Source organism: Talpa occidentalis, unplaced genomic scaffold (genome assembly GCF_014898055.3).
Source record: "Talpa occidentalis isolate TD23 unplaced genomic scaffold, MPIMG_talOcc4v2.1 talOcc4.3, whole genome shotgun sequence".
Taxonomy (NCBI): domain Eukaryota; kingdom Metazoa; phylum Chordata; class Mammalia; order Eulipotyphla; family Talpidae; genus Talpa; species Talpa occidentalis.
In genome coordinates this window covers 103,143,353-103,157,697 of record NW_023603184.1, presented here as the reverse complement: position 1 = coordinate 103,157,697, position 14,345 = coordinate 103,143,353, and the positions used below count along the sequence as shown (strand labels likewise).

The window sequence follows — 14,345 nt, the reverse complement described above, 5'->3', positions numbered from 1 at the left end:
AAACATCCACTCTCTAGGACCATCCTGCTATCTATGTAACATTCACTTCCTGTACATCCCATGGAATTTTTGATCAGGGGACTCTGCAATTGACACTTCAAGTTTCCTCTTCCTCCTCCCTCCAACCACAGCACAGGCTCAATGGGCTGTTTTAAGGCTTGTTTTGAAATAACATGTGAACAGCACCATGTGGCTGCTGACTTCATTCACCTACGTCCTTGCCCTGGAGGGTCAGAGCACACCGTGTGATCCCACGTATGTAGTCTCTCCTCTGAACAAAAGCCCGAACTCAGTGTCTGGGCCATAAATTCCATCTCCCCTTCCCTTGCCCATGCATTATTTAAGCCATCTCCTCGGTGAGCCGGCACGAGCATTTGCTCAGGGTAACAATCAGCAGGAGCTTTACGCACTGTTCTGATGAGAAATGTAGGCTATCTGAGAGAGTGCCACCCATTCAGAGTCTCAATAATAAAATATGATAATCTAATTTGGTAAAAATAAACTGTGAAATCAGAGATTTGAGGCAAAAACTTTAAAGATGCAATTCAGACTAGCAATCAATGCTTATTCAGTTTCTGTACTATCTCAGCTTTCTCCCTGTGCAGATGCTTAAGTGATGCTAAATTAAATAATTGACAAATTTTTAAAACTGCGGGAAATTACCATCTGTACTTAATTTTGGAATATAAAAAGGTCCATAGAAAACATCCTTTATGATTATTTTGTCTAATAACAGATATGAAACAATACAAACATCCCAGTCATAAAATATAATGCGTTTCAAGCAATCTGGCTTACATATTCAAACAGTTTTTCAAAACAAAAGACCACAGGAGGAGCAAATGCTGGGTTACCAAATGTTTTTCTCTTAAATGAATGGCAAAAGAACTTGGTTTTTGGTTTAAAATCTACCCCTTTAAGCTTTCACCTCCCCACAAAACAAAACAAAACAAAAAACCAAAACTCACCCACAGGCTTCCTATAGACAGTAATGATAATCACCACTTTTCCACATTTCTCTCCTGGATAAACACTAGGCTAAACTGTCCTCTGCTAGGAACTTTATTAGGTCGCTATCACGTTTATACAAAATAAAGTCTACGACTGTAAATAAACAGGCTTGAGGCTTCTATGAAAACACAGAGAAGAGAAACAAGCTCCCTGCGTGGGGACACACTGGTAAATACATGGATAAAACAAGCTGAAACTTACACCAGACACTTCTCCCAGGTCCAGCACCGCAGTAGCCCTAAGGGCACATTCTAGTTTTTTTTAATCCATGTTCTGCTCTTCTCACTGATGGGACTACTCAGGCACATGGTCAAGTTGCAATCAGCTTCTCCCTCAGTGATGTATGAGAGCTGGACTGATTTATCTTGTCTTTCTGCAGCATATTAGCACTAATGTTCCTGCGTATGCATCCTACCTTTCTTTAGCCGGAGCCCCGGCTTTATCATTGGTAATCTAAATTAAAGAGCCAGTGAACAGAGCAGGGCTGTTGTCCCCCACCCCTCCCTGTTTTCCATGAAACAATTGCGAGGCAGTCATTCCCGGACAAGGATCCCACTGTTTATTCTATCGAGTCTCCCCTTCAATATCCCATTGAGACTGGAAGTCAGTCGCAAAAGGATAGGTCCAGTGAGACTGTCTTAGTTCAAAGGGCTATTTATGATTTATTCTCTAAAACAGTTCAGATGGCCTCGGGAAATACTAGAGAGAGCTATCATTTGCCAGTTTTCAGCCCAGAACACAGAATTGACACTATTTACAAAAACAGAGTAACTTGATACTCCACTTAACTGCTCAGGGAACAGTACACCTTTTGGTGACTTTTTTCCTGAGAAATCTCTTCCTTTTTCCACTGATGTTTGTTTTACATATGCATGCTGAAGTGTTTATTTTAATAAGGAATAGGAGTGCTATGATTTAGCACATTGCATATAAGATGCATAAAATGCTATAAAAATTTGGGAGAACCAATCAAACAAATCATTAGTAACCTTGTTGTACCCTTCTATCAACAAGCAGCAGCTGAAGCAGAAGCAAAAAGGCTGTATTTAATTCAGGAGTTGTCAATCCCTTTCTTTAAGACACATTTAAAATCTCCATCTCAAGTACGTTTTCATATGAAAGTTTTAATCTCTTGAAAAATTTGCTGTCTTGGCAGCATCTCAATGCTTTTAACTCAGGTTTCAAATGATTACTGAAATAATTTCAAGGTTCTTTTCTCAATTAAAGCAATAAAACTTTATCAACCAATTTCTGTTGCTTTACAGTTGTTGAAAAGTTGTGTCCCTATTTTTATTAAAAGAATACATGACTGCTTTCATAACTTTAAGTATCTATACTGCCTTTTTATTTTTATTTTTTAAAATTAACAAATATGTTCGTTTCCAATATGGCAAAAAATAGACTTTTAGCAGCTTTATAATATTCAATTATCTAATTCCTCGACATTTATATTGCCTCAATTTTTAAGTATAAAAATCAAGTCTCATCAGAAATATAAAATACTCACAATCTGAGGCACTGTAGCAATTTCCCCACCTCTGCAAAAGAAAATATCAAACTTTCTACTTTTCAACTTTTTTTTTTTTTAAAGAAGTAATACTTGAGAGGGCAACTTAAACACAGTCGAGGTGTTAGTTTTCTAGATTGCATCTCTGGGTTAAACTTTAACATTTACATGCATTTCTACCCTCTAGAACTTAAGTTACAATGAACTGTTCCACAAACATCCAGAGTAATTATTTTTAAATTTTAAATCTGTGCTTGTCACTTGGATGCTTAAAACTGCACAACTTCCCGTTATGCTCCGGAGGAAAGCCAAAATCTTTATCATGGCCTTCAAGGACTCCATTTCACTTCACTGGGAAGATAAGCACACCTTCCCAGAACTGCCTGGCTGGGATTCAGAATCATCAATTAATCAAGTATTGAACCCCTGGTCTTTACTGGTCAGTCAACTCGAGTATGGAATCCGAGCACTGATAAGGGAAGCTGAGAGAATTCCAAAGGCAAAATACATAGACCCCTCTTTCGTCAGTTTGAAAGTAAAATACATAAATAAAACTTTACTACTTTACAAATCAGCTTATGAACTATGACAAAATCAATATGAAGCAAGCCAGACTGAAACGCAAACTGAAGATAAAATCAAGGGATAAGAGGAACAAGATGAAATTAATCATTTGATGAATATTAATTGAAATTAACTCAGGCTGGAGGAGAAAAGGGGAAATAAGAAGACGAAACTCTAAAAACTGTATTGTTCAAGTTTGGTCCTAATGTGACAGTTTCAAAGTCTATGGCTTAAATCAGCTACATTAATTGAGCTTACTTTTTTTTAAGTCAACTATCTTTTTTTTTTTTTTTCTTTACACTTTTATTTTTTTTTTATTTTTTTTTTAATAAATTTTATTGTTATATTCCCCATACAATTGCAGCCCCCCCATTCTGACCCCAATCCCTCCCCTCCCACCCCCGCCCCCCTAAAAGTGTCTCTGGTTCATAGTTTTTTGTTGATTTTGATTTTCACTTTCTTGTAGTTATTCATTTTCCTGGTCCCTTATTTAAGTTTTCTAGATTCCTGCTATGAGTGAGACCATCCGGTATTTTTCTTTTTCTTTTTGGCTTATTTCGCTGAGCATGATCCCTTCCAGCGCCATCCATGTTGCTGCAAATTGCATGTGTTTATCTTTTTTGAATGCTGAGTAATATTCCATGGTATATATGTACCACATCTTCTTGATCCAGTCATCTATTTTTGGGCATTTGGGTTGTTTCCAAAGCTTAGCTATTGTAAATAGTGCTGCTATAAACATAGGGGTGCAGGTGTTCTTTGGAATTGATGTTTCTGTGTCCTTTGGGTAAATACCTAGGAGTGGAATTGCTGGATCATATGGAAGCTCTATGTTTAGTAGGTCCAGAAATCTCCATACAGCTTTCCACAGTGGTTGGACCAGTTTGCACTCCCACCAACAGTGCAGAAGAGTTCCTTTTTCTCCACACCCTCGCCAACATTTGTTGTTGCTAGTTTTTTAATATGTGCCATTCTCACTGGTGTAAGATGGTATCTCATGGTAGTTTTGATTTGCATTTCCCTGATGACAAGTGATGTTGAACATTTTTTCATATGCCTGTTGGCCATTTGCATTTCCTCTTCAGAGAAGTTTCTTTTAAGCTCTTCTGCCCATTTTTTGACTGGATTATTTTCTTTGTTGTTGTTGAGTCTCATCAGCTCTTTGCAGATTTTTGTGATCAGTCCTTTATCATTAGTGTTGGGTGCAAAAATGTTCTCCCAGTTGGTGGGGTTTCTCTTTGTTTTTGTTATTGTCTCTTTTGCTGTGCAAAAGCTCTTTAATTTGATGTAGTCCCAGCTGTTTATCTTTGCCTTCACTATCACTGCTTTGGGTGATGTGTCTGTAAAGATGTCTTTGATGTGCAAATCACGTAGTGTTTCGCCTATATTTCCTTCTATATATTTTATGGTTTCAGGTCTTATGTCTAGTTCTTTAATCCATTTTGAGTTGATTTTTGTGTATGGTGTGAGGTGGTGGTCAAGCTTCATTCTTTTGCATGTAGCGACCCAGTTTTCCCAGCACCATTTATTGAACAAACTTTCTTTGCTCCAATGCATATTCTTTGCTCCTTTGTCAAAGATTAGTTGACCATAAATCTGTGGGTTTATTTCTGGATTTTCTATTCGATTCCATTGGTCTGTATGTCTGTTCTTGTTCCAATACCATGCAGTTTTGATGATTATGGCTTTGTAGTATAGTTTGAAGTCTGGGAGTCTGATGCCTCCATTCCCTTCTTTTTTTTTCAGGAGAGCTTTGGCTATTCGGGGTTTTTGGTGATTCCATATGAATTTCATCAATAATTGTTCTATTTCTTTGAAGAATGACATTGAAATTTTGATTGGAATAGCATTGAATCTGTATATTGCTTTTGGTAGGATGGCCATTTTAATAATGTTTATTCTTCCAATCCATAAGCAGGGGATGTCTCTCCATTTCTTTGTGTCTTCTTCTATTTCTTTTAACAGTGTTTTATAGTTTTCTTTGTATAGGTCCTTTACCTCTTTTGTTAGATTTATTCCCAAATATTTGATTTTTTTTGTTTCAATAACAAAAGGGATGGTCTTTTTGATTTCTTCTTCTTCAGATTTATTGTTTGTGTATAGGAAGGCTACTGACTTTTGCGTGTTGATTTTGTATCCTGCCACTTTACTGAACTGATTGATGAGTTGAATTAGCTTTTCTGTGGAGTTTTTGGGGTTCTCTATGTATAATATCATATTGTCTGCAAATAGTGATAGTTTGACTTCTTCTTTTCCTATTTGGATTCCTTGGATGTCTTTCTCTTGTCTTATTGCCCTGGCTAGGACTTCCAGTATTATATTGAAAAGCAATGGTGAGAGTGGACATCCTTGTCTTGTTCCAGATCTTAATGGAATTGCTTTCAGCTTTTCACCATTGAGAATGATACTGGCTGTTGGCTTGTCATAGATGGCCTTTATGATGTTGAGGTATGTTCCTTGTATCCCCAGAATTTCAAGGGCTTTTATCATGAATGGGTGTTGCACTTTGTCGAAAGCTTTCTCAGCATCTATTGATATTATCATATGGTTTTTATATTTCTTTTTGTTGATGTGTTGGATAACGTTGATTGATTTTCGGATGTTAAACCATCCTTGTGCCCTGGAATGAATCCAACTTGATCGTGGTGAATTATCTTATGGATACATTGTTGGATTCTGATAGCTAAAATTTTATTGAGGATTTTTGCATCAGTGTTCATTAGGGAGATTGGCCTGTAGTTTTCCTTTTTTGTGTTGTCCTTGTTCGGTTTTGGTATTAGTGTAATGTTGGCTTCATAAAACGTGTTTGGTATTGTCCCTTCCTTCTCAATTTTTTGGAAGAGTTTGTGAAGGATAGGCACTAATTCGTCTCTGAATGTTTGGTAGAATTCATTTGTAAATCCATCAGGTCCTGGGCTTTTGTTTTTGGGGAGGTTTTTTATTACCATTTCAATTTCGCTAATTGTAATTGGTCTGTTTAGGTGTTCTATTTCTTCTTTATCTAGCTTTGGGTGATTGTAGAGTTGTAGGAATTTGTCCATCTCCTCTAGATTGTTAAACTTGTTTCCATATAACTGTTCATAGTAGTTACTGATTATTCTTTTGATTTCTGCTGTGTCCGTTGTGATTTCTCCTCTTTCATTGATGATCCTATTTATTTGTGCTTTCTCCCTTTTTTCCTTTGTGAGCCTGGCTAGGGGTTTGTCTATTTTATTGATTTTTTCAAAAAACCAGCTCTTGGTTTCATTGATCTTTTGGATTGTTTTTTTAGTTTCAATTTCATTTATTTCTGCTTTGGTTTTTATTATTTCTTTTCTTCTACTGGTTTTGGGTTTTTTTTGTTGTTCTTTTTCTAGATCTTTGAGCTTCGAGATGAGGTTGTTTCTTTGCGTTCTTTCTTGTTTCTTGATGTGAGCTTCTATTGCTATATATTTTCCTCTTATTACTGCTTTTGCTGCATCCCATACATTTAGGATATTAGTGTCCTCCTTGTCGTTCAATTCAAAAAATTTTTTAATTTCTTCTTTGATCTCCTCATTAGTCCAATGGTCTTCCAGTAGTGTGGTTTTTAATCTCCATGAGGTAGGAAAGTTCCTTGCCTTCTTTTTATGGTTTATTTCTAGTTTGATGCCTTCATGGTCAGAAAAGATGGTTGATATGATTTCAATCTTGGTGTATCTGTTGATGTTTGTCTTGTGCCCCAGTATGTGATCGATCCTGGAGAATGATCCGTGTGCGCTTGAGAAAAATGTGTACTCCGTTTTTTGGGGGTTTAGTGTTCTATAGATGTCTGTTAAGCCCAATTGCTCTAGGTCCTTATTTAGAGCTTTGGTTTCTTTACTTATTTTTTGTCTTGTTGATCTATCCATTGTTGATAGTGGTGTGTTGAAGTCTCCCACTACGTATGTGTTTTCTCTGATGTCTGTTTTCAGAGAGGACAACAGTTGTCTGATATATTTTGGTGCTCCTTCGTTTGGTGAGTATATGTTAATGAGTGTTATTTCTTCTTGAAGTATTGTCCCCTTGATCATAATGTAGTGACCATTGGGGTCTCTTTTTATCTTTTTGAGTTTGAAATCTGTTTTATCTGATATAAGTATAGCTGTTCCTGCTTTCTTTTTTGGTCCATTTGCTTGTAGGATTGTTTTCCATCCTTTAACTTTGAGCCTATTTTTATCTTTTGTAGCTAAATGTGTTTCCTGGAGACAGCAAAAGGTTGGGTTTTGTTTCTTAATCCAGGCTGCCACTCTGTGTCTTTTTATTGAAGAGTTTAGTCCATTTACATTTAGAGTTAATATTGATATGTTAACATCTGTATTTGCCATTGTGTTTGTCTTTCCTTTGATTTTATTTATTTATTCTTTTAATAACTTTTTTTTTTTTTTTGGCCTTCTTTCATTGTTATTCGTCCCTCTGAGGTTCTGGCTTTAGGACTCCTTGTAGTATTTTTTTGGAGTGGGGGTTTAGTTGCAATGAAATTCCGGAGTTTCTGTTTGTCTGGGAAGGTCCATATTCTTTCTTCAAAGAGGAAGGAGAGCTTTGCGGGATAGAGTATTCTTGGTAGTCAACTATCTTTTAATCGTTACTTTCTTCAATAAATATTTTAATTCCTACATACTCATTAGAGTATTATTGATATAAGTTTTTTTCTAATTCATTTTAATCACTAAAAGAACCATATGATAAACATCAGCAATTTTCAAGATGTTCCATGACCCCAAGAGCACAGAACCCTAAAAACAAAGAATTTTTCCTAATGAAAGATCTATTTTTGCAGTCAAGTTTGGTCCTAATGTGACAGTTTCAAAGTCTATGGCTTAAATCAGCTACATTAATTGAGCTTACATTTTTTTTAAGTCAACTATCTTTTAATCGTTACTTTCTTCAATAAATATTTTAATTCCTACATACTCATTAGATTATTATTGATATAAGTTTCTTTCTAAGTTCATTTTAATCACTAAAAACACCATATGATAAACATCAGCAATTTTCAAGATGTTCCATGACCCCAAGAGCACAGAACCCTAAAAATAAAGAATTTTTCCTAATTAAAGATCTATTTTGCAGTTAACCAAGAGCATAATGATTTTTAATGCAATATGTATATAAATTTGTATACATAAGAAACATAAACACCTAAAGACATATGAAGCATTCACTGAATGATGAGATCTAGAGATTGGGCCTGTGCATAAAGAATTGACACTGTTAGATCCCAGGTCTCCGAGTATTTCCTCTACTTCATGTCACTGTTCTGAATAATCACACCACTAAAGCCTCATCTTGGAAGAAATCCTGACTCTGAAACCAAACTGCCTATGTTCCAATCACAGCTCTGCCACCTATAGCTGTGTGACCCTGGATAAAGTACTTCAACTTACCATAGTGCACGTGTGTTCTATATTTATCTGTATAGTGGAATAGTGTTTTGCTTCTAGTCATGAAAGTAATTCATAGTAGACCAACTTTCTCACAGATAATAATTATAACCTCTGAAGAAAATATTTTAAGAAACAACTATCTGAAGTTACTGGAGAGTAACCACAAACAGGCAGAAACTAAAGGGGGGTTGACATCTGGAAGAAGGGAACTTAGTAAATTATCCCCTTTTTTTTTAATTATAGCTTTTCATCAAAGTACAGGTCCAGTCAATGGTTCCACAGAGTGGCTAGATCTCAGTTAAAATTTGCCGTATTACCAAGTGAGGAATCAGAGCTGGGCCCAAGGATAGCTGCTGGAACATGAAACAGTGAAGCTAGCCAAAGAGGGATGCTCAGTTTCTGCACCGCACTCTGATCACAACTGTGACTGCTCCCAGTGCTACACATGTGTGAGCAGACCCTGTCAGCCCAAATGGGGTGAAAAGAAGGAAACAGATTTATGCTGCTGTCTATCACAGGGAAGACAAGATTGGAATTTCAGTTCTGTCAAATTCACTGTCTACTAAAAGAGAAAATCAATAGCCTTTAAGGGATATGGCAGACTGTAGAACATCTATATCATTTACAATGTCCAAAGTACATTCCAAAATTACTAGATATGCCAAAAAAAAAAAAAAATAGAAAAATGACACCTACCTTCAAAAAAAAGGTAATCAATAGAGACAAATTCTGAGATGATGCAAGTATTAGAATTTTAAAGGATTTCAAACTAGCTATTATAACTGGGTTAAAGGATATAAAATAAATCTTAGTGGAGAAGGAAAAAACAACCAAATGGAGAGCCTCCCTGTGGCGCAGCGGTTGAGCGCTGGGTTGTGAAGCTGCCTGCAACCTCTGCAGCGCTGGTTCGATCCCCAGCCACTGGCGAGGGTCCCACATGGCACACAGACCTCTCCTGCTGCCCGCTGCTCCCCTCACCTGTGTACTTCGTCAGTCGGCCTGCTCTGCTCTCCCCTCTGGCTCTGCTGAATTCTCTCACCCTCCCACACTTCTGACTGTACCCAGTGCTTGTATAAATAAATAAATAAATCTTAAAAAAAAAAAAACGAAACAACCACATGGAAACTAAAACTTAAATATACAAAATCCATAAGATAATTCACTGGAGGACCTTACCATGTATTGGGAAAAAAAAAATCAGTAAACTTGAAAATAGAAGCAATATAAATTATCTAATCTGAAGAAGAGAAAAACTTTTAAAATGAACAGAGCCTCAGGGTCAGTCCAATGGGATCTAACAGCATTAGATATGTATAACTGAAATTCCATAATTCCATTATGTATAACTGAAATTCCAGAAGGGTAGTAGAATGAACAGGCAGAATAAAATATTTAAAGAAATAATGGTTCCAAACTTCTAAAGTTTGTTTTAAAATAACATAAATTTACAAAGTAAGAAATCTCAGGGCCTCCCCAGTGGCGCAGCGGTTGAGCGCTGGGTTGCAAAGCTGCCCTCAGCCTCTGCGGCACCGGTTCGATCCCCTGCTCCCCGGCCACCGGTGGAGGGTCCCAATTGGCGCACAGACCTCTCCTGCCGCCTGCTGCTCCCCTCAGCAGTGTACTTCGGTCCTTCTGCCTGCTCTGCTCCCCGCTCTGGCTCTGGTGAATTCTCTCACCCTCCCGCACTTCTGACTGTACCCAGTGCTTGTATAAATAAATAAATAAATCTTTAAAAAAAATTATAACACTATTGTGTGGTTTATAACATAAATCAATGTAACACCCATGACAACAATAGAACAAAAGATGGGGAGGTGGTAATACATGGAGCTACACTGTTGCAAGGTCCCATGTTTGACAGAAAGCAGTACAATACTAACCCTAAGTAGAAAGTGAAATGTTAAAAAATACATGTAGTAATCCCCAAAGCAACCACTAAAAAATAGTTCAAAAAGACAATTTTTTTTCTAAAAAGCCAATAGAAAAATATAAAATCTAGAAGGTTTGCATATTAGTTGATAGACTTACTCATAAGAATAGCTAATAAAGGATTACCTTAAAGATTAAGGCCCTGGTTATGAAAATGCACAGGGCAAATAACATGTCTAGAGAACAGCTAGCTCTCGCTGACATTCCTGAAATGGAAAGATGAAGTAGGTTAGAGTGTGGCACTATCTACAGTGTTACTGCTTTTAAATATGACCTAATATGTCTATATAGTCATACAAATAAATCCAGTTGTTTTTAATGAACATATGCCTTGATGTGATTTATAAGTACCTCTCATAGACAACTATCCATGAAAGACATTTAAGTTAAAAAAGAGAGAGAGAGAACAGTTTGCATAGTTGTGTTTATATTATAATTCAATATTAGGGCAAAAAGAGACATATGCAATAATTGCATTGGTAGGTGCTTAGAAAACTATCTGAAAATATACAAGTGTTAATAGTAGATAGCCTGGAATAGCGGGAGTGAAGATAACTTTCATTTTCCTTAATATCTTTCATATATTATTTGAATTTTTAATAATATTGATTAAGCTTTTTACTTTGCATTTTAAAAAATTAGGAAAAACCCCTTACTAAGTAAATGCAAGAAATATATCAACATTTAAAAGTCACATGTTTAGTTTTTTCTTCTCTGTGTCAAATAAGATGAAAGAATTCTTCCTTTGTGTAAACAAAGGTAGAATTTTAATTTAGCCATCAAGATCACAGTCCTAGTATCTTTGCATCTCTGAGCCTTCCCAGTATACCACCTCCCTCTACCTAATGTGAAGATGAGGAGAATTAAAAACCCAGGCCAGGTCAAAGGTTCAATCCATCACAGGCAGGGTCATCAGCACCGACAGCACAAGGCAAACAGCTTGAAGCTTCCGAGTGCAGACCTGCTCTATTCTCATTCACACCTCTGGCTGCACCAACTCTAGGATTGCTTCCCCGAATCCCATCCCTGGATGTGTGGAGAGCCAGAGAAGAATATGGATCAGAGATAATCCATTACAACTAGAAGCAAAGATTTTTATTAGAATAACCCTGTAAAACATCTAATTTATCTAACAGCAACCACTTTCCAGGTAAGGAAACTGATAGAAGGAACATACCCAAGGTCACAAAGTTACCTAGTGACCACCACATGTCTCTTAGTCTCAGGAGAACATCCTTTCCATTACAATGGAGAGAGTGTCTAAGAGGGCATGCCCTACTGATGCTGGATCAGGGGCTATGTCTTCTTGAACAAAGGGAGTGCATTAGGATGCAGGCTCAGCGGGTATGGAAGGCAGCAACTCTCCTGCCTTAATCATACACCAAATTGGAGTGCAAACATCAAAAACAAACTGTTAGTCATTTACTTTCATTACTAGTGTTCCATAAGAGGCATATACACTTTCTTTACAAATAATCCATTAGATGAAAGAGAGAATGTTTCCTATTTGAGATAGGCCGTCTGGTTACATCATTCAGAGATGCTTTTAGTCTACAACTAACAGTAATGAAGGGCTCTTGCTGGAATATTTTTCACATAGGCAATAGGAAATCTGAAAATATTTAAAATAATGCAATGTGTTCTAATATGCTCTATCACACTTTTATTTTTAATAGTGGGAACTATGAATCACATTCTAAAGTTTAAGAGGTACATGAATATTAGGCTCTAAAATTACTTACAATCAGTAAATCAGAGATTGATCCAATCAAGTTGTCTTGGCAAATTTATACAGACCCATAGAGATATCCCATATTCCTCTTGGTTTAAAAAAGAAAAGTTCCAAAAGAACAGTCAAAACAGCACTCCCAAAGATTATGAGCTAAAACCCATATGCAAAACCTAAAATAATTGATATATAAATAGGAAACCATTTTGCCTAATAATCGTTGATTAATGGTTATAACATAACCATTGCCTTTATTCAACATCTATATATATATTCAACATCAATATATATTCAACATCAATATAACCATTGCCTTTATTCAACATCACAGTTTTTTCACTAATAACAGACAAGCCTTTCAACAAATTATTCTAAGTTCCTCAAGCATTTGAAATGTTACAAGAATATATCTTGGCGTTAAGGAGAGGCATTCATTAGAAGCAGCTAAATGGGGGGGGGAGGTTTAAGTGGCAGACTCTGGTTAGATGTAAATGCTGCTCACATTTATTATGTTGCCACCCCTCCCAGACACTGCATTCCTGATGATTGTCCAACACTAAAGCCTCTTAAAACTTTGATCTTTTGTGAAAACTCAGTAGGATGATAAAAACCTTCCAGCTGAACAAACAGACGAAGACGGAAAGACCATCTCCTTAACATTTGCCACAGAATAATGTATCTTCTGCCCTGACTCCACCTCAGTACTTCATTAAAGTGGTGTCGTTCAAAATATGCAAATGATAGCAATAATTTGAACAAACAAATGAATTAGGTGAGACTCTATAAGCAATTTACTCAAGGCAATTAAGAATGCTAAATCAAACAAATTATTATTTTAAATGGCAAGTAAGCTTTAATTAAACTTGATTTCTATACTAAAAATGAAACTACTAACTCAACAGAAGGGATCCAATGTGAATTAAAAGTGTCAAGAAGAGGGGAGAAGGATGTGCACTCTGACTTTTGACTCAGAAGATTACAACCGGCTATCACTGCTGTTTCTCTCTGATGCTGGCCCAGAAAGAAGTATCTCTGTATAGGAATTCAGAATTAATATTACATATCTGGGGTGCCTCAAGCAAGAGCACATTTTTAAATGGTAAATGTACTGAGCAATAATAGAATTAACCTGAACCCAAGGTATTTTCTCTTCAACTTTCATCTCGATCTGTATTTATCATTAAGAAAGAGAACCCAGCAGACTGTAGCCCCTCAAGGATTCAGAGTCCTACAGAGTCCAGGGTGGGGGACATGGTGAGTCACAGTACACATTCCACAGCAGCACAGTCACCACCCCTCACACGGACGTATGAACGACCAACAGGTGCCCCCAATTAATGACCATGGAAATAAACGTGCCCATGGAGGAGAAAATCTCCACAACTGTCTTCAGATGGACAAGACTAAAACACGGTCCCATAAAAGTAGACCACATGTATCTATTTAGTCCTACAGAATAGCATCATCTTAAATACGAATAGTCAATTTTAAACACTTCAAGTAATCTGAGATATTGCTCATGTCTCCTCCCTTTTTAATGCTCTTGTCCCAGTAATTTTAATGAGACTCTGCTTAAACCCCAGCCACCTGCTCTGGCAACCAATCTAAAGCCTTGTCATAACCACCTGTTTTCTTCTCCACATGAAGCACCTCGCCTGGGTTAGCCTCTTGGGTCTTCCCTCTTCCACGTTCAGCCAGAATCCCACAGGAACACACACACCGTGTCCTATCTCCTTCACTCCTGGCTTCTTCTGGCCAGGCAGGATGACCCAGGGCAGGAGTCCAGGAGGAAGCTGGGAGCATGAGCTGTTTGTGACAGGATGAATCAGGGAGGGGCCCTGGGCACATGGTGGAAAAGCCACCCTAAGTCACTACCTCAGCATCTGGTCCCACTCTCCCCATCATGTAAGACCATTTTCACATTGTTTCCCTAAAGAGTGACTCTGGGATACTATTAAACTACGAATGACAGTGGGAAGTTTTGTCAAGCCTGCATTCCAAGAAACAGAGAGCACTTTAGATGACCACATTGTGTCTTCTGTGCTAGACAGGCAGCAGGCAACTGTAATTAGAAAGGGAAGAACAAGTCCATCGAGAATTAGTATGTTGCTAATTCTTCTCCTGCTCCTGACCCTTGCCAGAATGAGATTCATTCATTCATTCATTCATTCATTCATTCATCAAATAGTCACTGCCACTTTCAACTTGCCAGACCCTGTGT

The 14,345-nt window shown here is 37.2% G+C and overlaps 1 protein-coding gene across 9 annotated transcripts in view; it reads right to left on the bottom strand.

Annotated features, from left to right (window-relative positions):
* Positions 1 to 14,345, bottom strand: part of RAPGEF4 (Rap guanine nucleotide exchange factor 4) — a 279,874-nt gene that overhangs the window by 172,591 nt on the left and 92,938 nt on the right. The window contains exon 1 of one of the 9 annotated variants that reach the window (XM_037523551.2): positions 1,213 to 1,439. The exons of 7 other annotated variants lie outside the window; for them this stretch is intronic. The gene's annotated coding sequence lies outside the window, so the exon portion shown is untranslated. Of the gene's footprint in view, positions 1 to 968; positions 1,114 to 1,212; positions 1,440 to 14,345 lie in introns of those variants that run through there. One more of the 9 variants, XM_054699864.1, reaches the window with a different exon arrangement.